Genomic DNA, 26,818 nt, shown 5'->3' on the forward strand with positions numbered 1-26,818 from the left:
GCGTGCTCTACACGATTGTCATTGTTCTTTCTGTTATTCTGGTCTGACGAAATCAGCGTGATCATTGATGTGGTCTTGGGTGTGCTTGTTATTCCTTCTGATCATCATCAAACAGAGTCAAATGCCAGCTGTTGTGGTGAACAACAGAGTCGTAGTGCTCAGCCCCGTCTCTGCCTGCGCCGAGGAGTTGGCACACTGACCAGAGTGTCAGGCAGCGGTAGTGGTGGCGGCAGCGGGGGCAGCTGTTTGTTTTGGTTCTGACTACAACATGTGTGAGTCACATCGACAGCCAAACTAGAGCAGAAATCCACTGGGATCTGTTTTTAAAATGTGTTTAGTAACTGACACTGTAAACACCTTAAAACCAAAAATGTTTCTTCTAAATGTCCCACTGTATGAATGGATACCATGAACATGTACTTCACTTCAGCCCTCTGCCCACCAGAGGGTGACAAAGAGACCTGGTCTCACAGTAAGTGATCAGATGAGTTTATTTACACAGTATATTTCTCAAAGACCTAACAATGATAACTTGGTTTTAAAGGTACCGTATGCAACTTTTTACATGTAGGCTATTAATAATTTTGTATTGCTGATGGATGAACAGATTGTAATGTAACTTAAAAACTGAGACCTTCCCTCACTTTTTGGTTGCCTTTAACGGCCTGTGGATTCATTTCTATGTAAAAGCCTAGGGGCACAATTTGCAGGAAAATCCTAAGGACATGATATTATGCATCGTCCCAAATGTCTTGGCTCCACTACATTGCTATCAGTGTGCAACAGGAGCTAACATTAACAAAGAAATGTAGTTTGCTAATGCCAACAAACCACTGGCACCAACCACAACACAGTCTACACATGTTGTTTCCAATTTATGCATGTTGCAAAGGCGGCCCTCAGATGGACCTTCACTAAGCGCTCTGTAGCAACTTGAATTCAGCCGCCCGACTCCCTGCCAGATCAGCAAACTTTCTGTTGCTGCCATTACAAATGTTAAACCCGGTGTTGTGACTGGCCACCAGGCTGCTGTGAACCCCGGCGCTGCGGTTTGCACCAGCTGAATTTGAGTTGGTACAGTGGCTAAGGTCCATCTCCAGAGCTGCTGTCTGCTCTCCTCGTGGTAAAGTAGTGTCCTATTGGTGGGGAGAGAGTTGCAAAGTCTGCGGGCTGTGCTAGCTAATTCTTGTCTCGTTTGTGTAAATTCAGTAGATTCAGTGCCCCCATTGCTGCAAAAATCAGAGCGGAAACGGTGACATGAAATATATTCTGATATTGAGGTTTTAGGTGGCCAACATTAGCTAATGTTAGCTCACTTGCCAATGTGGACAAATTGCTAAAGCTAGCAGAGTGCTAGCTCATTGCTAAAGCACCTCACATTGAAGGTATTTTCACACTATCTTATTATCAAAAGTGAACCGATTTGCTAGACTCTTCCCAAACAGCAATTGCCCAATCATAGCTTAGCAGTCATAGGTAGCCACAGTAGGTTAAGCTTTGGATTTCTCAGTATGTTGAGGAGGTGTTTGGGGCCATATTAAGAACAACTGAAATCAGAAACCCATTGTTTTATAAATCACTATACACACTAGACCACCAGGAAGTAAACAGGGCTTTGAAGCCAAATTTTGTAACGGCCAAACAGTGGAAGTACATCAGTAACATGATGCCATGTGGCCCAAAAAGACTTTTTCCCATAGACTTAAATGGTAAAAGAGACATAAATCAGTGGGTACATTTTGAGTGTCACAACTTCCACAAAATGACTCAGATATTGATCTTTTCGATCCGATAATATTTGGAAAGCCGCACAATTCAATCATTTTATTCCCTCTGAAGTTTGCAGAGCATTAAACTGAAAGTAGCTGGCTCTATGGGCCTTTTGGTGTGAAAGCAGAGTGAATCATCTGGGTAATTTCATACGTGGCAGTTGAACTTTTTTGGCTTCTTGCGCTACTAAACAACTTCAATAGGAATGAACAGGGTGCCACCTCCAACACCATATCTAGTCTTCCTTATACATCCATGATATACACAGGAGGACAGTATTTTGATAATAAATCTGCCCCTCATTATTATTGTAAACTGGCAAGTGCCGTGCAAGAACAAAAAGTTATTTACAGTTTGAAAAAAGGTAATAAATTGCAATACTAGCATATCACAACATATTTAAATCACATTAATATTGTATCGTGATAATATCGTATCATGGATCCTCTGGTGATTCCCATCCCTAATTGACACTACATTTTAAATAAGACAATAAACCTAACATTGCTGTTGTTACACATTTAAATAACATGATTCACATATTTGTAACACCTGCATGATACAGCTGTGGAAAATTTTCTTCTTGGACAGAGATTTCAATACTTCACAGTGTGTGAAATCTACTGTACTGTAAACTGCTATATAATCCACTGGCATTTGTTCAGTTTCCTAGAGACAGCCCAGCAACACACGCAGCACTTTGTTAATCCTGCTGCCATATATACTGTGGAATTATAATCAGCTGCCACGAGCCAACAGCCTGGATCTCTGTGTCATAAATCAAATCAGCATCAGGGACTTTTAAGTCCTGACTCAGCGAGAGTGAAAGAACAGTCCTGCAAATTACAACAATCTAACTCAACCAAAAATATCTATATGAGAGGATCTGGTTCCAGACAGTGTGTATGTAGGAAGATAATTGAATCTGCAGATTCATTTCACTAAAGAGACTGATTCAGCACAAGCAGCATTCCCCGTGGTGTCCGATCCTTGATGGGAGTCTGAACATATGAAACTGTAATAAATGGACTTGAGGCCCAGCAGGTCAGTCACCGAGAGGCTGACAGCTCAACAGTTATCCCACTGAAGCGCCTGCTGCTCCGCTGTAAACAGGAGACAATGCTGCAGGGACACATATGTTACCACAAATGTAAAGCATGCGTTCAGTGTAAAGTGCAGAGGATTAAAACGCCGTTTTTAATAATACTGCCATTAACCAAGCAAAACAGATAGGTTACAAAAACCTGAAATAATGAGTGTGGGTTCAGAACAATGCAGATGCTTCAATATGAGGTCAGAGACTGGTTTGAGGTGTGTGAAAATTATCTAAGGACAGCCTACGATGTCAGCCCAATTTTACATCCACAGGAGATCTTGGACTGACATGTCCGATGGGACTCTCCACCACCATCATCAAAACACCAAATTAAGGGAATATATTTTGGAAGAATGGTTTTCATACCTCTGGTAGAGTTCAGACCCTGGGTGCATTGGTTGTTGACGTTCTGGGACGCCATGTCAACTTCAGCCTGTTATGTTAATGTACAGTTTGCATACAGTCTCGAATTGTCCTTTTTTCTTCAAAAACTAACACATGTGGTTGGGTTTAGAACGGGGTTTGGCTTAACATTCTCATGGGAACAAAACATCGGCCTCCTGGGTGAAAGTCCACCCACCCTCCTCGAACTTTCACCCTAGTGATGGGCAAAGCAGTTCTTTAGATGTTCCTGAATCAGTAGAATCAGTTCATTAAAAAGATCTGTTCAAAAGATTTGTTCATCAAATCGTTCAGTGCTTGGCGGAAGGAGCCCTGACTGTGTACTGCGTAGTCCGACTCACTGAACTGATACACGGCTGAGCTGCTGCTGCGTCTGCCCTGCACTGGTGAGTCTCATTACTGGCCAGCCTAACGCTTTAAGTTTGTTTATCTGTAAACTAAGTCTGTTAAAACAATGGGGAGGCGTGTGATTGTGTTCATGTGGCTTGACTCCTGGCTACATTAGCCGTTAGCTTGGAGAAAACAGTCCATATAAAAGTGTATCGCTGAGAGGAAATGATTTGAATCACTCAGGGATCGGGGTTACGTCTTTCACCAAGTGATTCGTTCACCGAGTGATTTATCACGCGGTATGCAGTCCCTTCCTGCACCCTCGTGACTCGCAAGTGATTCATCGTTCTCACAGACCGAATCTGCAGTTCCACTCCCGGCCTGCACGCCCGCTGCTGAGCTCAACTGAACTGAGAAATAAACAAATCAGTTCCCGAAGTGATTCAGTTCAGTACGTTCACTCAACAGATTCACTCTTTTGAATGATTCGTCACACAACACTATTTCACCCCCTTAACCTAGGTTGCTGCGTGGCAACATCTAGCCCCTGATGTCACTAGGTGCCATTACAGAGTAACGGCGACTGGCTGTGTATCATGCAAACATGAAAGGACAGCTTTATTCGTCAGTGTCTGATACCAGACGTCACTGACCAAGCACCGGTTTTTGATTACTTTGGAGTGAGACCAGGTTGCCAATATCTTAGTAAGACCACCGTGATGATGTCTTAAAGTGAGCAGCACAAGACTACATTACAGACCCCAATGCACTACCTCCACTCACATACCTGGACATTGTAAACTGTCTCCTTTTTGGAGTGAGTGCATGCCCTTGGTAACAAGTAACACAGACCTTAGACCTCACAAGATCAGGCCCCTGTCCCATACTGACTGACCTTCACAAATCAAAGGTCAAACTCAACTTTTTAGATAAACTTCCAAGAAACATCAAATAAAAACACTAAGTCCTTCTTACAAGTAAGACAAATCTAGTAAACATAATGAGAAATAAAATGTATGACATCAACTGCAGCCCAACACTCAGTTCACAGTAACTGCTGCCAGACATTGCCAAACAGCCTTGTTAGTGTAGTTCGCGCTGAAGTGATGACAGAAAAGCTTATCTACCAATCTCTAATCACATACACAGAAAACAAAAGTTAGAAGTATCTAAAATAAATGGTGTCCCTACAGATAATGGTCCAATAGGAAACTTAAAGATAAAAGATCCTCCTAATGTTTGTTTCACAGATCTGACAATAAAGCGAGAGTTAAACTGGCACGGAGCTCCGACAGCGGTGGTTGCTAATGGCAACAAAATGTTCAGCTGGGACCGACTGACAGAACAGAAGCTGCTCCGAGTCTACAGGAGCCCAAACGACACTGTTGTTCACACATCTGCACAGAGCCAGGTTCTTTTTCTGATGTGTTCACCGCTCCAGATTTTTCTATAGTCTCATCTTCTACAGCAGAATGCTGACGCAGTGAAATGTTCACACACACAGCAGCTTCAAAAAGGACCAAACCCTTCAAAATCAACCCAGGGTTGCTGATGAAGCAACTGTGGACGTGTCTGCTTTGCAAAACCCATTTAATGACACAGTTCAAGAGACAGATCTGGGAGCCGAATTCAAGGAACTGCAACTAACGATCAGGCTACATAAATATATCCCTGAAGAAGTCTCTTAGGAATATAAAAATGAAAAGGGAATCATCTTGTAACAGAATATTTACTAAATCAGTTGCATAGTCCTCATTGTAAGTCCTGAAAGCCCAAGGTGACATCTTGCATTTCATCTGACCAACAGTCCACTAAAGAGAAGTAGCAAATATAAAAACAGAAAAAAAGCATTCACATTTGAGAAAGTGGGATTTGTTAATGTTTGCTGTTTTTCTCTTGATAAAAAAAGGGCTGAAATGATTAATCACTTATCAAAGCAATTGTGGATTAATTTTCTGTCCGTTGACTAAACCATACAATCATTTACAAGAGTGTCACTTGACTGTGTGAACTATCATCCTGTGCTGTTGTGTTTGTTTTTTATTTTTCATTTTTGTTTTCTGTTTTTGGACTTTGTTACTCGCAGACTACCATGTGAATAGAATTGCAATGGTATGAGATTTTCACGGTATGATGTGTTTTGATGTGTGATATGTTTTGAACCATTATGTTGCAGGATGTTTGAGACAAAAATGACAAAAAATAATAACTATAAGGGGTAGTTCAGATTTTTTTAAGTGGTATGGTATGAGGTACTTATGGGTTAGTGTAATATTCTCACTGCTTTACCTTGCCGTCAGATAGCTCTTACCGACAAGTAGTGTTGCATGGTATACCGGTACTAAAATAGTACCGCGGTACTGGAGTATTCCAAACGGTACTATACTGCATTTGGAAAATACTGGTACTTTTTAAATTGATTCAATTCATTAATTTATTTAATTCATTTATGCACGCAAACGCCTTTCTTGTTCCTATTGGAGCAGAGATTTCGCAAGTGGTGTGTATGACAACACCTGTATCAACATTTGCAGCTGGCACAAGTGAAAAAAGACAAGAGAAAGTCTGCCTCGCAAAGGGAGACAACACGAGACAACACAAACTTGGTGGAACATTTGAGTTACCAAACCGTGACATCCGTACCGAGGTACTTACCGAACCATGATTTTTTTGGTACCGTTACACCCCTACTATTTATTGTTCTAAAGGTTTGTATCCAAAAGGACTTTTCCTTAAGAAAAGTAGTACTGAAGAGTATCGAAATTCATATTGGTATCGGTACCGAAACAAAGATTTTGGTATCGTGACAACACTACCGACAAGGAACTGAAGCCGTTAATCACTCTCTTCACAGCCATCAGACTCCTTTGACAAAACACTAATTTTACTTCACAGAACACGGGAGTTGCTGATCTACCGCTGACTCAATCGGTTCGTTAGTTTCTGTTATTGTCTTCAGGAGCCAAACTGACGTGGTTTCCAGAGCAGTACGTTGCTTAGCTCCCATGCTACATAGCTAATTGAGAAAATCAATTTCACACAGTTCTCAATGACAGCTTGGCTCAGTCACGAAGAGGCACATTAGGAGGAGTAGCATCATCATGATGCAGAAACTTACGTCAAGTCAAGTGTAAAAACGTTTTTAGAGGGGCTAGGAAAAATAGCATTTTAATGCTAAACACACACACGCTTTGGCCAAAATTGAATGTATGGATACATAAAGAACAGTACTGGAAAGCTACAGAATGATATCAGAAACCTCAAAAAAATTGACCTGCCCTTTAACAAATAAAAGCAGCAAGAATCCACAGCTTTACATTTTCAGTCATGCTATCAGTTAGGGCTGGGCGTTATGTCCTGAAAATTATATCACAATATTTTTAGGCTATATCTCAATATATATATCTTCATAGCTTTCAATCTCCTCAGAATCACTTCATCAACGCTGGCGTTGCGAGACAAACTCGACCAAATATTCTCTCTGATGCGACAAAGTTGTGGGGATCATTGCTGGGTTTTTGTTTGTTTGTTTGTTTTTGTTTGTTTTTTTAGAAAATATTATCACAATGAGATTTTTGATCAATAATCATCAATAATATGGATATAAGAACTACAAATAGAAAAGTCTAATAAGTTGACACATTTACATCACTTTACTGTTGTGCTGCCTTTAAAACGAGGGAAATAACACCATTTGTGCCATATCATGATACAACGATGTCCAAAATCTAGGACGATATGTAGTCCCATATCTTGACAGCAACATAATATCTTCACATTGCCAAGCCTCACTATCAGTGTGGCTCTATGGATGGCAACATCAGTCTCTCCATCTGACGTTCAACTTCAAATCTGCTGTGTCACTAAGAAGAGTCACTATGCATGTGACGGACTTTCAAGCTGGACGTCTAAGTTTGTGCCACTGATGTCTGAGCTGAGGACAATTAAATCTGTAACACAAACACAAACCAGACACAAGTGATTCTGTGGATTAACCTAAGCACTTGTTGTCCTTGAGTGAACGGAGCACTTAGACAAGACACACTCATCTTTGCTCACATTTTGCTCCGCACACACAAACTCAGAACACAAAGCATTCACACACACATACAGTGGACCCAGAATCAAAGAGTGGCAGCATCACATGGTGCTGCAATTTGTCTATGTTTAGTTGATAGGCCTTCGCACAAATGTATACTGGAAACTGCATTCCTGTCTTAAAACCACGGCTTAGCATTGTCTGCAGCTATTATCCTAATCAGACCGAGGGGGCCCCGCAGTCTCATGGGGGAGGACAGGGCACGTCTCCAAACATCACTCTCAGTAGCCAAAGAACATCTGAGAAAGTCGTCTACGGTAAACAAACTGTTTGGCTCTGGCTGCTTGAAGGTTGCTTCAATATGAGGAGACAAAAGTGTATCTTTCTGTATACACAGCAGCTGTCTGTTAGGATGAACAAAGGTGGTGTGCAAGAGCAGAGAAGATCCCACGTAGAGCTTTAAATAGTTCACACATGTAAGAGAGGAAAACAGATTATCAACTGACTGAAGTCAGAGTTGTTTATCCCGTCCTGGCCCGCAGAGAAGTTCACACACATTATTATAAAGAAGCAGAGAGCAGTGATCTGTCCACACAACATGAGCATCACAATCACTGTTATCCTGAGAGCACACCCTCGCACAGTGTGTGTGTGTGTGTGTGTGTGTGTGTGTGTGTGTGTGTGTGTGTGTGTTTCTATTTAAGTCTCCTTGTGATAGAGAGGAGGGACAAAGGGGAGCAAGAGATAAATATTCTGGTGTGTTCTTTTCTCCACCTCTTTGTGTCAGTCTGCATCCACAGTATCAAGACAGGAAGGTAAGGCCATCAATCTCTGATACACTCAATCAGAAAAACTAGTTATAGATAGTTATTAATTACTGTGTTGGTTTGCTCTGACAACTTATTTCACTTTGGACTGAATAAATTAGACAATTTTAATCAAATTGGGATATATTTGTATTTGAAACTGAGGTATATAAAATATTTTCTTACAAGTTTCTGAACAACTAATAATTTCTTTCACCATTGATTAATTAGTTTATCACAAGCTGTAAAGAATGTCATCAATAGTAACAAAAAACTGCCATCACAAGTTCCCAGAGCTCATAGTGACGTCTTAAAATGTCTTATTTTTTCTGAACAACAGTCTAAAACCCAAAGATACTCAGCTGACTATGAAAAAAAACACCTAATGAAAATCACCTAATATTCACATTTGAGAGGCTGGAAGCAGCAATATTTTCGCAATTTTTGCTTAAAAAAAATAATTCTATTGATTATCTAATTGATTAATCACCTAATTGTTTCAGGTTCAATTACATGATTAAAGGCTTTAACGTGAATCATACTGCAACAATTGTTATGTCACCTTAATCACTGTTAATTGAATGTTATATCACATGATCAATTATTTCATTGTAATGGACAATATGGCTTAAATCATCTATAAAACTATTTGTAGTTTTATCTTGCAGTATTATATATATATATATAATGTGATAAAAGTAAAATTTCTGAAAAAGATTGAACTTTTCATGGATAAAGCAGCCACACAGAAATATCTGTTGATAATAAGGGGAGCGATACCGCCCTATACACAGTATGGTAGCATCTAAAGTTGAAATGATAAGTCGACTGACAGAAAAATCAAATCATATTTAATTCAATGATAATTTAATTTAATTTTAATAAAAGCCAAATAATTCCTTATTCCAGCTTTTACTCTGTGATGATTTACTGCTCGTCTTTGTCTCATGTCATAGTGAACTGAAGGTTATGAAATTACAAAACAAGCAATTTGATATCTCATAAAGCAGTGGTTCTCAACCTTTTGTGTGTTAAGGACCCTTAAAATGATACTTATGAGGTCATGGAGCCTCATTTGATATGATTTTACTTCAGCGACCTTCATCTGAAAAGATTTTGTTTATCAGATATGATAATTCTACAGCTGAAGAGAGAACTGTGGAGGATGTGAAACCTATGACCAGGACAGTCACCAAAATACAGTCAGCCAAAATACATGGGACACAGATGCGGCGTGACACGTCAGCCGCAGCTTGCCTGTAGCAGACTGCAACCATTATCATGTATCATCATGTATCGGAAAACAGTGTGGCACAGAAGAGCGAAGTTGTGTGTGTTTTTACATTTCACATTAAAATAAAACAATCAAATCAATGCATCCTGTTGTTAAAATGATCCAGTTTAATAATTCATCACCAGTTAATATCACATAAGTCTCCAAACCTTCCATAAACAACTGCATTATCACTTGGCAAAACTCACTATATATACACACACACACACACACACACACAGTGAAGCTGGCAGCAACCACACACTGCAGAGATGGAGTCTGTGTAGCAGATCAAGAACCCTTCCCCGCCCCTCCTACGTGACACGTCTGTACCCCATGTATTGGGGCTAGGGTCGCGGCAATATACCAGTTTTAAGGTATAATGTGATATAGAAGTTGACGGATATAACACCGTGCACATTTGCTTAGCTACGATATTGAAAAAAACTGCAACTGGATGGAGAATCTCCCCTTTATGGTGGTTATTTTTTCAAAGGGGAGACTTTTTACCAGGGGCTGAAATCCTGGGGGGGACAGGGGGGACATGACTCCCCCTTCAGTAAAGCTGTCCCCCCCTAGAATAATGTGAGACGCAATTAATAATTTTTGAACAATGCAGTAGTATTCATTGAAAGCACAATATAAGCGGTGCTCATTATAATCGCACAATAATGTGCTATTTAAATCTTAAAAGATTTAGTCCCCCCCTCCCATTCCTAGTAGTGGTATATCCCACACTCTTTCCAACGGGCGGGGCTGCTTGGCAGCAGTAGCAGCATGTGGCTGGACCCGCTGCCCACATCGCGCATCGCAGGGTAAGATGTACACTCACACAGACACAGTTTAACTTACACAAGTTACAAGACATCCTATTTACTGTTACAACAAGCCCCAGGCCCAGGCTGATAATATAAAGTGTCTGCAACATTTCTCCTGCATTGTTCAAAAGCCTACTCAATTACAAGTGCTGCTAAGCTAAAAGCTAATGATTAAGCTCAGAGTTTAGTGATAGAGAGGACAGGACAAGAGCAGTCAGTGGCGGAGCAGCTCATAGCTAATGGGTACCTGTCTGTGAGCTCTCCACCTGTCAGTGAGACAAACATGAAAGACGTGCAGTTTAACTGACAAGGAGCGGTCATTATGCACGGTTGTGAGGTGCGCAGCAGCAGATCTCACAGCACACTGTTTATAAACCAGTTTAATTGCAGGAAATGTTTAGTTGTTAAGCCATTTCTCGTAAGTATAGACATTCACTCTGCCTGTTGGAGAGATAGAGAGAAGATTAAAGCGTCAAATTGCGGTAGAAGATGCTATATAAAAGACAGGCTACAACTTTTTTTCCTTGTCCCCCCCCTGGAATTATTTTCTAAAATTTTACTGTTTATTGTCCCCCCCAACTATGAAATGGGATTTTCGCCCCTGCTTTTTACACATAGTTCCATTAACTAAATGGTTTCAAATTTTAATTATGGTAACAAAACGTTTGTTCAACCAAAAATAACGCCTCCATTTTCATTTCTTTAAGGGTCATTTAGACGATAACAACATAAATTCTATAATACCATGAAACTGCAATATTTTCTGGGACAGTTACTGTACCATTGCAACCCTAATTTCAGATTACTCACAGTGGGCTCACTTCTATAGTGAATCAAAAAGTAAAAAAATAAACTATTCTCCCATTTTCTGGGGACTCTCTGGAACTCCCTCAAGGACCCCATTGGGATCCTTGGACCCCTGGTTGAGAACCACTGTTATAGACAAAATGATTAGACTAATCTAGAAAATAATCAGCAGATTGATCAACATTGAAAATAACTGGTAGTTGTAGCCTTTCAAAATCTCCAAAGGTCACAAGCTATGTTGGACATACACATTCTTTTTTATCCTTTTCCCCATTTATCAGTGGGCCTTGGTAAAGTCAGCTGGGTATTAGTTTAGGTCAGTTGTCTTCTGTGAATCGGGGGCCTGGTCTATATTTGAGTCTTTATCCGGAGGTAAAGTGAGGCTGAAAGCAGGAAATGTTATCTAACTGGAATTGCTGCCGTGCTGGGGCCTTGCATGCTTCTCTGTCTGCCATCACTCTGCTTCCTGGCAAAGAGTGTGTTATCAGCACTGAGAGGTGACTGCATGATTTTGTCCAGCACGCTTTCCACACGAGTAAGACATAACAATGGTTGATAAACAAAATCAACAACCGTGGCCATGTGAAAAGCCACGTCCTGTCTGTGCTAAAGAATAATAAAAGCAATGGGGCGACAGTTAACACGATATAACGTCTCTATATATACTGTATATTTCCATTCTTGTAACCCTATACTGTCGACTGTGGTGGAATGTATCTGTCATGGATCTAAAGGGAAAGCATAGTTAAGACCCAATGGGGCACTCGAGTCAAGTGGTCCCCACTGATGAGCACTTCAGAGGCAAAAGGTTTTATTTTTGTCTTCCAGGGGGAACTGAAATAGCCAAGATGCCTGAGAAAGCGTAAGTGTATTGTGTTTCTGTTATTGTTTCCATTTTCCAAATCAGAGTATCAGTTTCATGCAGCAAATGGGATTTATCTATAGAAGCGCATCATGGAATATATGTCAACTCATTAAGAGTGTTGGTATCTGCAGCTGAATGCTAATGCTACATTTCTTTCTCATTTCTGTCTTTGTTGTGTCCGATCTTTATTTTCTACCCACAGACCGGAGGTAAGATGTCTCAAGACACAACTCACTAACAAATCTAATTATTCAACAGGCTGAACCACGAAAATGTCGCCCAAAATTTAAAAATAAATCATTCTTTTTGCAGAGGAAATCTAAAATCTCAGCTTCTCGCAAGCTCATGCTAAAGGTGAGTCCTCAGTCCTATTTGCACAGGCTGTACCTTCACACTAAATTAAACAAATTAAATGTGCTTTGTGTTTGGTATCTCAGAGCATGATGGTCGCAAAGGCCAAGGAGGAGCTGGAGCAGGAGCTGGAGGAAAAAGAGGAGCAGAAGGCAAAGTACCTGGAAGAAAAATCTCCTCCTTTACACACCAGTGGCATGTCGTTAGCAGAGCTGCAGGTAGAGTCTCACATCTATCACAGAGTTGTTCATATTTGGAAACTAAAACTCTGCTACTTAATTCAGGAGGAGATCTCATTAACACCCACTTTGTCTTATTTTCTTGTCAGACATTATGTGAAGAGCTTCATGCCAAAATAGATGTGGTGGACGAGGAGCGGTACGATATTGAAGCCAAAGTCTTGCACAACACCAGAGAGGTAACTGATCACTTGTTAAGAAAGATAATAACATGCATGGACGATTTCCATAACACCAACAAAAAAGATGAATAAAACATAACACTCAAAGCTGCAATACACTGATGTAGTCCAACAAGTACTGTACATAAAAACCTAGCTGGGCTGGGTATGATTTTTAAAAATGACAATACCAGTCCCCTTGAAGTGATGCCAATACCAATAAAGTACTTCATTCAATATCCATAATGTGAATGGACTGGTGTGTAGTGTAGTCTTACTTTAAACATGTTGGTGGCATATCAGCACATTGAACTGCCAACTTGGTCAAATACACAGCACTCTACTTCACCACACCTGGGTCGTAGCTGCTACTGTGAAGCGTCAAGTCCGTGCCGAGGACAGTTGTGAGAAAGCGACAGGGTGACGGCTGTTTTCCGACGACAACGGTTAGCATCACCTCACCCAACAGTTATCTATCTATTTTTGATGTCACTGTGAGTTTGTTGGGACTGTTAAACGCCTCAGTGTTGGATGATAGCAGCTCCTCCTGTGTTAGCTTGTGCTAACCGAGAATGTTGCCGATCAGATGGGGAGTTGGGACAGTCTGGGATCAGATCCCCGGCGCAAAATGGATTGGGCACAGGTGTCTCACTGGAGACATCTACATACTACCTGATACTGGGTTATTTCAGGTGATACAGATACCCAGCACTAATGAGTCCCAGTGAAGCAGAAGGTAGAGTGTCTTTAGTTTCTGTACTGCAATGTATTTCTCAGTGAAACAGAATACTTGATTGGTGCGCAGTTACAAGAGACATTTTAAATCCTTTGCATTTGATTGGACTGCTAAAAGTGGGTGGGCAGTGCGCTGCGGGCTCAACCCACACCCTCTTAAAATTAGGTCAGGAGGAGGACAAGGGAGAGATGAATCAATTGAATAGATTAATGAATATACAAATTGGACCTCGGCGATATTGTTTTAGAAATGAATACAAAGGTTTAATCGTTGAAACGTGGACATGTCGCAACAGTGAGGCCCTGACTGTGTCGCGCCCACAGCATAGTGGTATTTCTATCTTATTTATCTAACCCATTTTCAACTAGGTAATAAACAAACAAGAGATAAACAAACTCTTTTTCTAGGGAGACCTTGACAGCAGCATAAGAAAAAGTTACTGCCAAAAACAACACAATAAAAAAACAAGACATACAGTAACATGTGGAAATATTAGAACACCAATGCACAATGACAAGAACTAACCGATTCATTCATCCTTGTGCTTATGGGAGCTTTAAAATCAGGCGGAGACCTGTTCTCCTAGTTGCAACTTGTTTTGAAGGTTATAACAATTAAGAGGAGCAGAGCACATAAAGCTCTTTATTCCATCTTAATCTGAGCACTAGGAACAGACAACAAAACTAAGTCTTGAGATCTCAGACTGTAGCTACAGTCAGATCTCTGTTCAATCAAAGTACAAATGTTCAAACGAAAGGTCAAAGATGGCTGACCAGCCCTGGAATAAAGTATCTATCAGTAGGTGAGAGTAAAGCACTCTGAATGCTCCATGTAACGTTAGCTGTTGAAGCAGTCCACTGTAAAATGCCTGGAGCAGAATCTGGAGCTGTCATAGATACCACTTTCTTCAGGTGAATAAATATAAATCCTAGCCCCCAACCCTTAACTATGGTATTATATTGACACAAAGACAAAACGACGAATTAGCTAGCTAATTAGCTCAACGCAGCTAAGAGTTGCAGATTGATGGGTGGATGTCATGATATTATTGGTTGAATTTGGATGATAGCATAGTGGTGCAGTGGTTAGCACTGTCGCCTCACAGCAAGAGGGTTCTAGGTTCAAACCCGCTGGCCAATTGTGTGGAGTCTGCATGCTCTCTGCGTGTTAGTATGGATTTTCTCCAGCTTCCTCCCACAGTCCAAAGACATGCAGGTTAACTGGTAACTCTAAATTGACCATAGGTGTGAATGTGAGCGTGAATGGTTGTCTGTCTCTATGTGTCAGCCCTGTGATAGTCTGGTGACCTGTCCAGGGTGTACCCCGCCTCTCGCCCAATGTCAGCTGGGATAGGCTCCAGCCCGCCTAGAAAATCATGATTGATGTGGTTAAATAGTTGCACAAAATGTCTGTGGATTTGATCTAAAAGAGTTAGAAAGGCATATTCCATTTCATCTCAACTTTACTGGTTCTACAATGGGACACTGTAAAAGTTGAATATCTGTCACCCTCTGTGACCTTGATTATCTCCCTCTCTACTTTCTCCACAGATCAAAGACCTAAACATCAAGGTACTGGACCTGCGAGGGAAGTTTAAGAGACCCACCCTGAGGAGGGTGAGGGTCTCTGCTGATGCCATCCTGCGCTCCCTCCTGGGCTCCAAACACAAGGTCTCTTTGGATCTACGTGCTAATCTCAAATCAGTCAAGAAGGAAGACACAGAAAAGGTGGGTTTGGAAAAACACAGACAAAGATAAGGAGACGATTTCGGCCAAAAGTCAATGACACATGTCTGATTTATTCACACGGCACACCATGTTCAGCTCTGGCAGAGATGTTTCCCATGGTGCTCAGTCATACTGCAGATTGTGCTTTAAGTGTTTGGCAGATGTCCATATGAAAGGTGACTGAAGGAGTGTGAAACTGATTAATCAGCTCTCTCAGCTTGCCAAAACAAAATTAAAACCACCGGTGCATGGGTCAAATCATCAGATTGTGTTTGACAAGATTCCTCTATCCCCAGAGTGAGTGTGTTTAATAGAGAGGTTCTGGATGAAGAGACAAACTTCGTCACACAGACAAACATTACTGAATAATTCTAGATTTACTGCATACATTATAAAGGTGCACAACATCTTGAGTCTGACACCGCACTGGGAAAGACTTCACCAAAGTATCTCTCTGTGATTCTCTGTGAGCAGGAGAAGACGGTGGAGGTGAGTGACTGGAGGAAGAACGTAGAAGCCATGTCGGGCATGGAGGGCCGCAAAAAGATGTTTGACGCAGCAAAAGGCCAAAGCCAGTGAACAGGTGTTACTAAAGACAAAGCTGGCTCTCATCGTACATCCAGTACCATCACTTGTAAACTAAAGAGTGCAGAATACAGCACCAAACATACATGCATGTATTCTGGAGCACTTCACAGGTTCACAGAGGATCTTTTGGTATTTTATATTCAGGACATTTTCACACATTTTCATTGTGTTTTGTTTCATTATCACTGAAATAAACGCAGCATACACTGCCCCTGTTTGTGTCTTTTGGTTGCACATTTTGTGGATATTAAAAAAGGAAAGCTTTGCATTCACACACACATCAATCAGCTGTTGTGATTCAGTGGATTGAAGATATTCTGAAATGGATTTTTGTGAGATAATGTAGTCAAAATGTAATCAAAGTCAGATCACTCAGAAGTTGCTAAAACTACAATCAGTGGAATAACGTGCAGAGTGAAGGCCAAGCTTTTACCAACATACCAGTAACAGCTGAGGCTATAATTCTTTTGCTTTTTGTGACCAAACCAGACCTGAACCACAGTGTCGTCAAAACACTAAACAGAGAATCAATTTTACAATGGCTTGCAAGAGTTTTGCAGATCTAAGGTTACCATCTAGCCACAAACTGGTTGTCTAAAAAATGTTAGTCCCAAAAGAATTGACTTAATTAGCTTGCTACTGCCTTTAAGGGTGTTTTCACATATAGTCCTTTTTAAACAAACTGAACTCAGTCCTCTGAAAGTGGACCAAGAGAAAAGGGACTCGGTTCTTTTTGTGTTTACATTGTCAGTTCATTTGAAAGAGGTCTCAGTTCTCTGGTCCACTTCAGCTCTGATGGGGCCTCAGTTCTCTCTCTGTTCACACATATATATACATATATATATATATATATATACATATATATATATATATATATATACACACACATATATATATATATATATACACACACATATATATATATATATATATATATATAACCCTAAGTGTTTCTGTGCTGTAGACTGTTTGATGTATTCTACATTCCACATCTGGAGACGTGCAGTACCTTCCGTGGACCAAACTACTCCTCGTCCTGTGTCCTTGCAAGTGTTACAGGCCGACTTGGTTTCATCTGTTTCATCCAGTGCAACAGCATGTGATCTAGAGGGCTGAATACAATGGCAAAGAGAACCTGGAGCGCTTTGTGTTCGCTGCACCAGGGAGCTGAAGCGAACCGAATTCAGACCTCCTCAGAAGGTGGTCTGAGGGTTTTATTCATGTAAATTTAAAAAATGACTTAAACAATGACACAATGATTAAAATAGTTGACAATCCCTTTTGTCAATCTAGCCCAAAATACAAGACCTACCAGCAACAGCTGAGGATACACCTCACCAGACAGCATGGACCAAGACACAAGCTCAGCCAGTCTGAATAATTATTTCAGTTATCAGAGCAGATAAACAGCAGCACATGTGCAGGAATGAGCAACAAGCAGAAGCTAACACATCATCCAGCAGACCTGCAGCAGAGCCACACTCATATGTAAGCTAGCAGAAGCAGCACATACCTGCTGCAGCATGAAGTGACGCAGAGGCACCTGTCATCATCTCTGAGGGGAATGAATCCGTCAGGAAGAGGCTGAACCCAAACACAGCAGGAGAGGAAACTCCATCTTCAGCAGAGTCTTTAAACAGCAGCAGGAGCAGTGAGGAGCCCAGTTATCATTATTACCTCCACACATCTGTGCTGACACATGACCGGACTGTCAGCTTCATCATCACCACAGGAGTGTGTGACTAAACCCGCTGTCAGAGTGTCAGCAGTTTAAATGACCCGCTGCACACTGAGAGGTGCGTTTGATAACGCAGCAACAAGTAGAGCGTGTCACGTGGTCGTATCGCGATGGCAACCTCAGATTCGCGAAAACTCCCGCGGGTCCCAGGGTCGGAGCCAAGGGGTAAACGTTGGGGGGGACCAAGTGATCTCCCCCTCCACCCCAGAGAATTTGAAAACTCCAGGGATGATGTTTTTCTGTAGGCCAGCGTGAAAGTTAGTGTTGGCCTGATTCCCTCATCACTTTTCCATCAGTAAAGAAGTTGATTATCTCATTTATTTATTTTCTTGTTAAAATAATTTATTTATTTATTCATATGTATTTATTTATTTATCTATTTATTTATTTATTGTTGGATTATTTATTTTCTTATTAAAATTTAATTCATTTATTTATCTATTCATTGTTGGATTATCTTTTTTTCATGTTTAAATTTTATTTATTTATTTAGTTATTTATTGTTGAATTATCTGCTTTATTTATTTTCGTATTAAAATTTCAATCATTTATTTATGTTTTTACTTATTTATTGTAGGATTATCTTATTTATTTTTCATGTTTAAATCTTATTTATTTATTTATTCTTGTTGGATTTTCTTATTTATCTATTTTCTTATTAAAATTGTATTTATGGGGTGTCAGTCACTCTCTTTCTGTCTCCCCATTTCACTCACTGTCCTGTCATTAAAGGCAAAAAGCCCACAAAAATAATCAAAAAAAATATTTTTTTTTTTTCATTTATTTATTCATTTATATATTTATTGTTGGATTGTCTTATTTATTTATTTTCTTATTAAAATTTAATTCATTTATTTATCTATTCATTGTTGGATTATCTTTTTTTCATGTTTAAATTTTATTTATTTATTTATTTATTTATTTATTGTTGGATTTTCTTATTTATCTATTTTCTTATTAAAATTGTATTTATGGGGTGTCAGTCACACTCTCTCTCTGTCTCCCCATTTCACTCACTGTCCTGTCATTAAAGGCAAAAAGCCCACAAAAATAATAATAAAAAATATATATATATTATTTTTTTCATTTATTTATTCATTTATATATTTATTGTTGGATTATCTTCTTATTTTTTCTTGTTAAAATTTCATTCATTTATATATATACATATATATAAGATATAAAAGATGGCATACAGGTAAGTTAAAAAGTGCAGGCTGATGCTTTTTATTTTCGCCACAAGGTGTCAGCATCAGCTCAGTTCACTGACAGGTTTTGTAACCAGCAGCAACTTAAAATAAAAACTTGGCTCAATGTATCATTTGTTTCCAACTAAACACACTGCTCATTGATTGAGTAAACGTTGTTAACAGATCTCAACAATACTGAGACTTGTTTGAGGTGAAGATCCATGTCAGGACTGCTGCCATGTCAGGGTTTACCAGTATTAGCCCTAAGTGCTTTCTGCTGTTTGTTTTAGGTGAGTCAGGTGCCAGACGGGTGGGGTGTGCAACAATACAATCAGGAGGAGAAAGTTTCAATCAAAGGAAAGTAGCTGGAGCTCAATACTGTGATTGTCTGACTTCCTAAAGCTTTCAATTCCTTTTTTGGCACTCAGCTCAACAGATATCATGTAACACAAGCTAAACATTCATGAAGCTGTCTTATTAAGGGATTAAAAAAAAATACTCATGGAGTATTATTATACAGTGTTAAATACAGAAAATTATATGTTGTATATTTGTTTTCTTTTGATAAAAAGAATAAAAGAACTAAAAAAACTATCATATGCAAAGCAGAGAGTCTGCATCACACATCAATATTAAAGGCTTTTGCCGCTAATGAATGACTATTTTTAAATTGAGCGTGACCACTGAGAATCGTGATGTGAGCTCACTGATGTGACTCATCTGCTCTGTGTGTTATACATGTGTCAGTCATTCAGTCGTTGTGCAGTGCAAACATGTAGAAACACAGAGGAAATAGGTCAGTTGACTATTTGTGTTCAAACACCTCAGGCTTCAAGGTGCAAACACACATGTCTGCTTTCTCCTCTACGTAAACACCTACTGAACAAAACAAGAATTCAAATACTTGAGGAAAAATCCTCCAGAGGCGACACAGATAGTTATAATATCTAAATGTTTGTTACAAGAGACACAAGTGTTGGCAAGGTCAAGATTAACTTTATTGTCCTACAAAGTGGGAAAGTTGTCCTGGGCTCTACATCCATACTGCAGCCAAAAAAATACAGCATACAACATGGTACATAACTTATTTCCTGTGTTTACACATGCATCTGTGTAAAGACCTGAAGTTGAGTTCAGACAAAGTTTACATTTGAAACAAGACTGTAGACTTCAGACATGAGTCAGTCTTATTTACATTATAGAAAAAGACCTAATTATCAATATACATAAAACATAAGACACTAGTACTCACCCAGTGAATGCAGGTACGCTCTTTTGCATCACTGAGCCTATTAAGGAATAATATCTAAAATATTTCTGTGGAAAAAAAGTCATGTTAACATGCCAAATTTGTAAAATTCCTGCGGCTTCTCTTTGGTGTTATAATTATCCTGTCAAGCCTCAATGAATTTGAGAGCTCAACCCACCACTGTGAAGGAGTTGGCAATCCAGTAGATCTCCAGTGCACTGCAGTGCGTTGCTACCAGCAGTGCTAGACTAGTGTGTATTCACACTCATGTGGACTCCAGCTGTCTTATCTAGTGGTAACTAATAAACAAAATTGAGGATTAACAGATGTATCACAATACATGCACATGGATAAAATATCAACAATGCATTTCGGAGGACTTAACGTGATGAACTTGAATCCCTTGGCCCTCTAACTTTTGGATTTGGGACATCCATCCATCCATCGAGAGGCAGGGTACACCCTGGACAGGTCACCAGACTATCACAGGGCTGACACATAGAGACAGACAACCATTCACACTCACATTCACACCTACGGACAATTTAGAGTCACCAATTAACCTGCATGGCTTTGGACTGTGGGAGTAAGCTGGAGTACCCACAGTAAACCCAAACTGACATGGGGAGAACATGCAAACTCTACACGGAAGGGCACTTCCACCCTGGGTTTGGACCAGGAACCCTCTTGCTGTGAGGCGACAGTGCTAACCACCACTCCACTGTGCCAGCCTTGGATTTGGGACAGTTTATGTTAATATTTTTGGACTGACTGAATGTTGAAAATAGGCGTAATGCTCCTTAAAACCTTGAGTCTAGTCTCATTTGACGTGTTTAAATCCTCTAATAAAAGAGGTAAATCTCGACACACCCAAAATTGATCATTTCTTTCTTAGGCCTATTGTATGGGCTGAGCCTCCATCATGTAAAAACACTAATGACATGGTTTTAAATGGAATAAGTTTAATACTTCAGACCTGTAACGCTTGCTACTGACTTTCCCTTTGCCTCTTAAGACTTCACTGACATGACTTGACTTTAATTAGCCCCCTGGGCACTTGAGACTGAGCGTGTGACTTGCTTGGACAAGATTTGAGACCTGTCTTGACATTTGAACTCACCACGGAAGACTCCAAAACATCATCAAACAATCTATAAACAAAGCCCTGGATGAGGCGGAGGGGGAACTCCATTCAACTCAGAGCTGCATTTTGGCTCCGGCTCCTGGCCCGATGATTCATAACCCTGACTGTGGGGTCAGATACAATATTAACAGCAAACACTGGGAGTATCAAAAGACTTGGCATGGTAGTGATGGGTGTTGTTGATGGCATGTTATTGCATGTAAGGGCAGAGATGAAAGGCGAGGTGCAGGAAGATGGCTCCACTGAAGGGAGTGAATCTTAACTTACCCACCCGCTTGGCAGCCTGCTATGGGAATAATGCTTAGCGATGTGATTATATAACACCTCCAGTTTAGGGAATAAACTGTTGCTGCGAACTGATGCTGTTGTGTGATGAAAGTGGCATTGACCTGCAGAACAGAAATAAGTAAATAAATTGTCTCTTTGCTGTAACTGATAGGAGCTTGAGCTGCCCCTTTGTGGGTCTGTTTGCACACAAGAGGAGGTTTACAGGGATTATTTCTAACCTTCCTCGTGTCTGCCAGGCCTGAGTTACTGAAACCTTTTGAGAGCAATAATCCTGCGCTGTTCAGCGTAGGTTTTGCCGTGTAAAAATAGACAATGCAAGTCCGTGGAGAATGTGTGTTTTCCCATTCTAGCTAATGCCATGTGCCATCTGTTTGCAGGTATGTGCCCACCCATTGTAGACATGGGCAGTTTGCCGCCATGTGATCCACTACTGGGTTTAAAAGCTTATGGCCTGCAGGGAAGGGCACAGTATACAATTCCCCATTGAGCCCAGTCTGAAGAGCACGTCGCACTATCTGGGTAAGTGCTGCTTTTTAAACAGGTAATGGAGACAAATGGGTTCAGTTTGGCATTATTATATCATCTCAGGCTGTCGTTGGTGCTGTATCGCTCACTATCCTCCTTTGAATTGGACTCACTTGTGCAGGTACTGCAGCCTAAACATGTCAGACACAGAGGGTCCTACGACTGAGTGAGTAGATGAATCGTCTCTGAGGAATAGAGAGTAACAAAGTGATGGCAGCTCAGATGGAATCAATTGTGACAAAACATTTTTGGTGTTTTTTTCTTCTTTCAGGGGACAACGTAAGTCAGAGTTTGCGGTTCAAGATGAGCCTTCACAGTTTGAACTCGAGGTGTAGTTAATAGGCTGCAGACTCAGACAGCTGTTTCTTGTCAGTAAGAAATCATTCAGACTGGCTGGATGCTACACAGCTGCTTCATGTGGGAAAAAAATGCATGAATACTGTGATTATGCTGCATGTAGACATATCAGACATGCATTTATATCCATGCCCATGTTTAATATACTTTTAAAGCACATTTCCATAGCTGACCTCTGCTTTTTACCACTCTGCGTGTACTCTGTGAGGGAGACGAGGATATTGTTGGCCAACCCAGTCGCCAGAGAAAATGTTGGAATATAAGTTTTGGCAAAGGGATATTTGTACATTATCATATAGCAGATACGTTCAAGCTTTATAGTTCCACAATGCTGTGGTTAATATGTGGTGATGTTTAGGAAAGGATCATGTTTTGGCTTAAAATGCACAGTTCTGGTGGCACAGTCAATGCTGGAAATGCCGGCAATGTCTTTGCTAGAAAAATGCTTTTCATGGCACAGTCACAGATAAAAATGCCTCTTATGTCTCCCTAAAAACAACCAGTTTTGGTGGCACCATCACGGCTGGTCATGCCATCGATGTCATGCTAAAAAACACAACCAGTTTTGGTGGCACAGTCGCAGCTGGAAATCCACCAATGTCTTGCCAAAAAAATACTTGCGTGTCAAGGTAATGTCGCAGTTATGAAATTCCGCTGATGTCTTGCTTTTTAGCAAGACAATCAGTTTTTTTGTGGAACCATTACAGCTGGAAATGCTGTGGGCATCTCTCCAAAAAACAACTGGTTTTGGTGGCACAGTTGCTCTTGGAAACCTGCCGATGTCTCGCTAAAACAATGGGCTTTGGTGACATAACCATGGCTTGAAATACCGTGGATGTCTTGCTAAAAAAAAACCCAATTGTTTCTGGCAGCACAATCACAGCTGGAAATGCTGTGAACTGTTTATAGTTACACAGTCACCGCTGGAACTCTGCTGATGTCCCGCTAAAAACAACCAGTTTTGGTGGCACAATCATGACTGGACGTGCCATGAATGTCTTGCTAAAAACAACCCATTTTGGTGGCACAGTCACCGCTGGAAATGCGCCAACGTCTTGCAAAAAAAAAAGCTACTTGCTTTTCATGGTACAGTCGCAGCTGGAAAATGCCATTGTTCTCTTGCTAAAAACAACCAGTTTTGGTGGCACAATCACAGCTGGAAATGCTGTAGATATGTTGCTAAAATACAAATATTTTTGGTGGCACATTTGCCGCTAGAAATGCTGTCAAAGTCTCCCTAAACAACAAGCATTTTCGTTTTTTGTAGGTCTCGAACAGTAGTCTGCAGTTTGGCAGGTATCTGGCTGATGTCACATTATTCACCATTGCTTCCATTTCCTAATGACAAAGTCAGCTGATATATATGAATCAGGACTATGTCACTTTGGAAATGTTGATATATATAAAGCATATAAGAACAACAAATCTGCGGTTTGCATAAATGTACAATTCCAACATTTTCTCCTGGAGACTGGGCTGGGTGTGTATGTACTTTCATACAAACAATATCTATGAAAACAATGTTAGCTTCTAAATGCTTCAACCTCTAGACGCTGGTCGTATTTTTCCTGCTACTTTGTTACCTGCTTTACACACTTGAGCCTCGCATTTATAGTTACTTAACACACAGCATCTGCTAAGCTGCCGGCTCTCACCATACAGCATACTGTATTTTTGGCGTGCTGGTGCCACTGTAGGAGCAGCTGCCGTCCTTGAGCCCTTCTGCCAGATTGACCTTTGTCCTCTCCGTCAGTCCTCTCTGTCTGAGGCTGGAGCCAGGTCACCTAGTATTCACATCCCAGTGGATCTGTCCTTTCAATTCAAATAGGGCAATGGGTCGCCATCAAAGAGATAAAGGCTCGTACCTCTATTTCTGTCGCCTTTGTGAGGCTGTCCATGCGAGCCACTGTACAGCCCCGCTGTCCCTGAAACTAAGCGGCACCTGTCCCCCTCTACGTGGGGTAGAGTCGCTGTTAGAGAGCAATGTAGGTCAGCTTATGTTCTCAATAGAGGACCTTTGGGAAGACAGCAGTACAAGCACAATACCCACTTTCATTTGTGTGCCTGTAAGAGGTCCCGGTTGGCTTACCTGCTTTGCAGTGGAAAGAGGTTAAGTTACCCTCTGTGGCTAAAGGGACTTTGACTAAAGGCCTGGTGTTGCATTTTCCCACAGAAGCTCAATGAGGAGACATGTTCGGTACAAGAACGACAGCATTTAAACTGCTTTGCAAAAAGTGCAAAAGCAAAAGGCAACTGTGGGAAGGCTGGTGGCAAAATGGCAAAATTACCTCTGTTACAATTGGAATTAAGATGGGAATCAGAAAGTCTCCATCTGCACAGCTTTATTTAAAAAAGGAATAACAACTGTATAAACAAATGAATGCAGGGTTCCCATATCTCTTTTTTTTTTTAAAGATATTTTTTGGGCATTTCTAGCCTTTATTTGACAGGACAGACAAGTATGAAGGGGGGAGAGAGAGGGAGTGACATGCAGCAAAGGGCCACAGGCTGGAGTCGAGCCCGGGCCGCTGCAGCAACAGCCTTGTACGTGGGGCACCTGCTCTACCACTAAGCCACCGACGCCCCAGGGTTCCCATATCTCTTAACCATCATATTCACAGACTTTTCAAGGACTTTCAAGGCCAAATTCCCACAGATTCAGGGACCCCAGAAGGCACAGTTTGAGACACAGATCATGGTTAATTACTGTTACAACACTGAGAATTTTCAGAATGAGAACTAGCAGGCTACAGACGCTCACAGACAACAGTTATAATGAGAAAGAGACTTCAAATGTGTCAGCACTTCAATTGTGCTGTCTAGTTTGTGGCGGGTGGCACGCCATGCAGGTGAGGGAGACGTATGCAGACAGCGAAATGTAGCCTTTTTATCAACTTACAACATCAAAGGAACTTCAGTTTCTTTTCTTGCACGAAATATATAAGTTCAAACACTTTTAGTGAAAAAAAAAGCCTTAAATGCCTTCATTTTTTCCTCAAATTCACCCTAAAATTGGCAGTTTGTGGGATATATGCTCAAATATAAGAAAATTCTATGTAGAGATATTTTAATATTTTTCATTTAACATCTTGTCTTGGTTTTGAAGGCACTGTCAAAAATACACAGAGAAATAATGTCGATCTAAATGCTGTATGAGATTTTTATACATTGTTTGCTCGCTAAATCTTCATGCTTGCTTTGCACAGAAGGGGATGAGGAGGTGGAGGAGGAAGAGGTAGCAGAGGAGGAGGAGGAGGTGGTGGAAGAGAAGGAAGAGGTGGAGGAGGTAGTAGAGGAGGAGGAGGAGGAGGAGTTAGAAGGTAGTATTACTGATGCTAATATCTGTTTGCATGCTAGCTATCAATAGATGTGACCTTATTCCTAACACACTGTTGGCGACCATGTAGTCTACTAGTGCAGTATGTACAATATATTGTCACTGTTTAAGAAAAACCATGTCTCTCCAGAACGTCTAAATGTTTTTCGTAAGCTTGTAAAACAGCCAAGTTATTTAGGTAAATGTTATAAATGATTTGTTTAACTTCACTACACTCCAGGAGATACATGATTTTCACTGGACAGTGATGATATATTGGTCTGAGAATATGATGTGATACTATCTCTAACACCAGTGATGTACCTGTATACCTCCTGAAAATGCAGTTATTGTTGAAACTTTCATTTTGAGTTGTGCAGTTTGGTTTTTAAAGGTAAATTTACAACACAGTCTCACTCCCAAGTTGCCAAAGAAGCCAACACTTGGTCAGTGGCCCTGTACATCAAAATATGGCATGCTAGGTATCCTCCTGCATCAGTTTTGGATGCACGAGGACGGTGTGTCAATTTACATGCATTGTGTCTTTTCAAAATAAACTTCTGTTTTACAGGAAATGCACAGTTTCGGCGCATTAAATGCATACAGGCTATTTTTTAAAACAGATTTACAATGCAGGTTAAACACTTTGTTTTTAGGTGTACCTCCTCAGGTTTAGGCGTGGATGCGTAAAGAGAATTGGATACAGCGCTGAAGGCAGGGCCGCAGTCATTCCTATGAAAACAGCTCTGTGGTTCTTCATGAAGCCAAAACATTCAACTGTTCCAGATAAAATTACCCAGATAATTGGAACCAGCTGCGCATCATCTGGGCTTTAGACTCTACAAATGTTACCAGCCTGAACTGATCAGATCCTGATAGTGAAATGAGTCATTTGGGTGGTGACATTTAAAAAAAAATGTATCCACTGATTTACAGATGTCTTTTACACCATGTACGTCAGTAGAGGAAAAAAGTGTTTTTGGGCCAGAGGGCATCATGTCAC

General features: G+C 40.6%; 1 protein-coding gene and 1 pseudogene across 4 annotated transcripts in view; one reads left to right on the plus strand and one right to left on the minus strand.

The window, feature by feature from the left end:
• Positions 1–17,638, minus strand: part of nav1b (neuron navigator 1b) — a 155,416-nt gene extending 137,778 nt beyond the window's left edge. For all 4 annotated transcript variants that reach the window (XM_049591141.1, XM_049591112.1, XM_049591121.1 and 1 more), the window contains exon 1: positions 17,522–17,638. The gene's annotated coding sequence lies outside the window, so the exon portion shown is untranslated. The remainder of the gene's footprint in view (positions 1–17,521) is intronic.
• Positions 10,261–16,202, plus strand: LOC125888311 (troponin I, slow skeletal muscle-like; annotated as a pseudogene).
• Positions 17,639–26,818: the final 9,180 nt, after the last annotated feature.

Source organism: Epinephelus fuscoguttatus, linkage group LG1 (genome assembly GCF_011397635.1).
Source record: "Epinephelus fuscoguttatus linkage group LG1, E.fuscoguttatus.final_Chr_v1".
Taxonomy (NCBI): Eukaryota; Metazoa; Chordata; class Actinopteri; order Perciformes; family Serranidae; genus Epinephelus; species Epinephelus fuscoguttatus.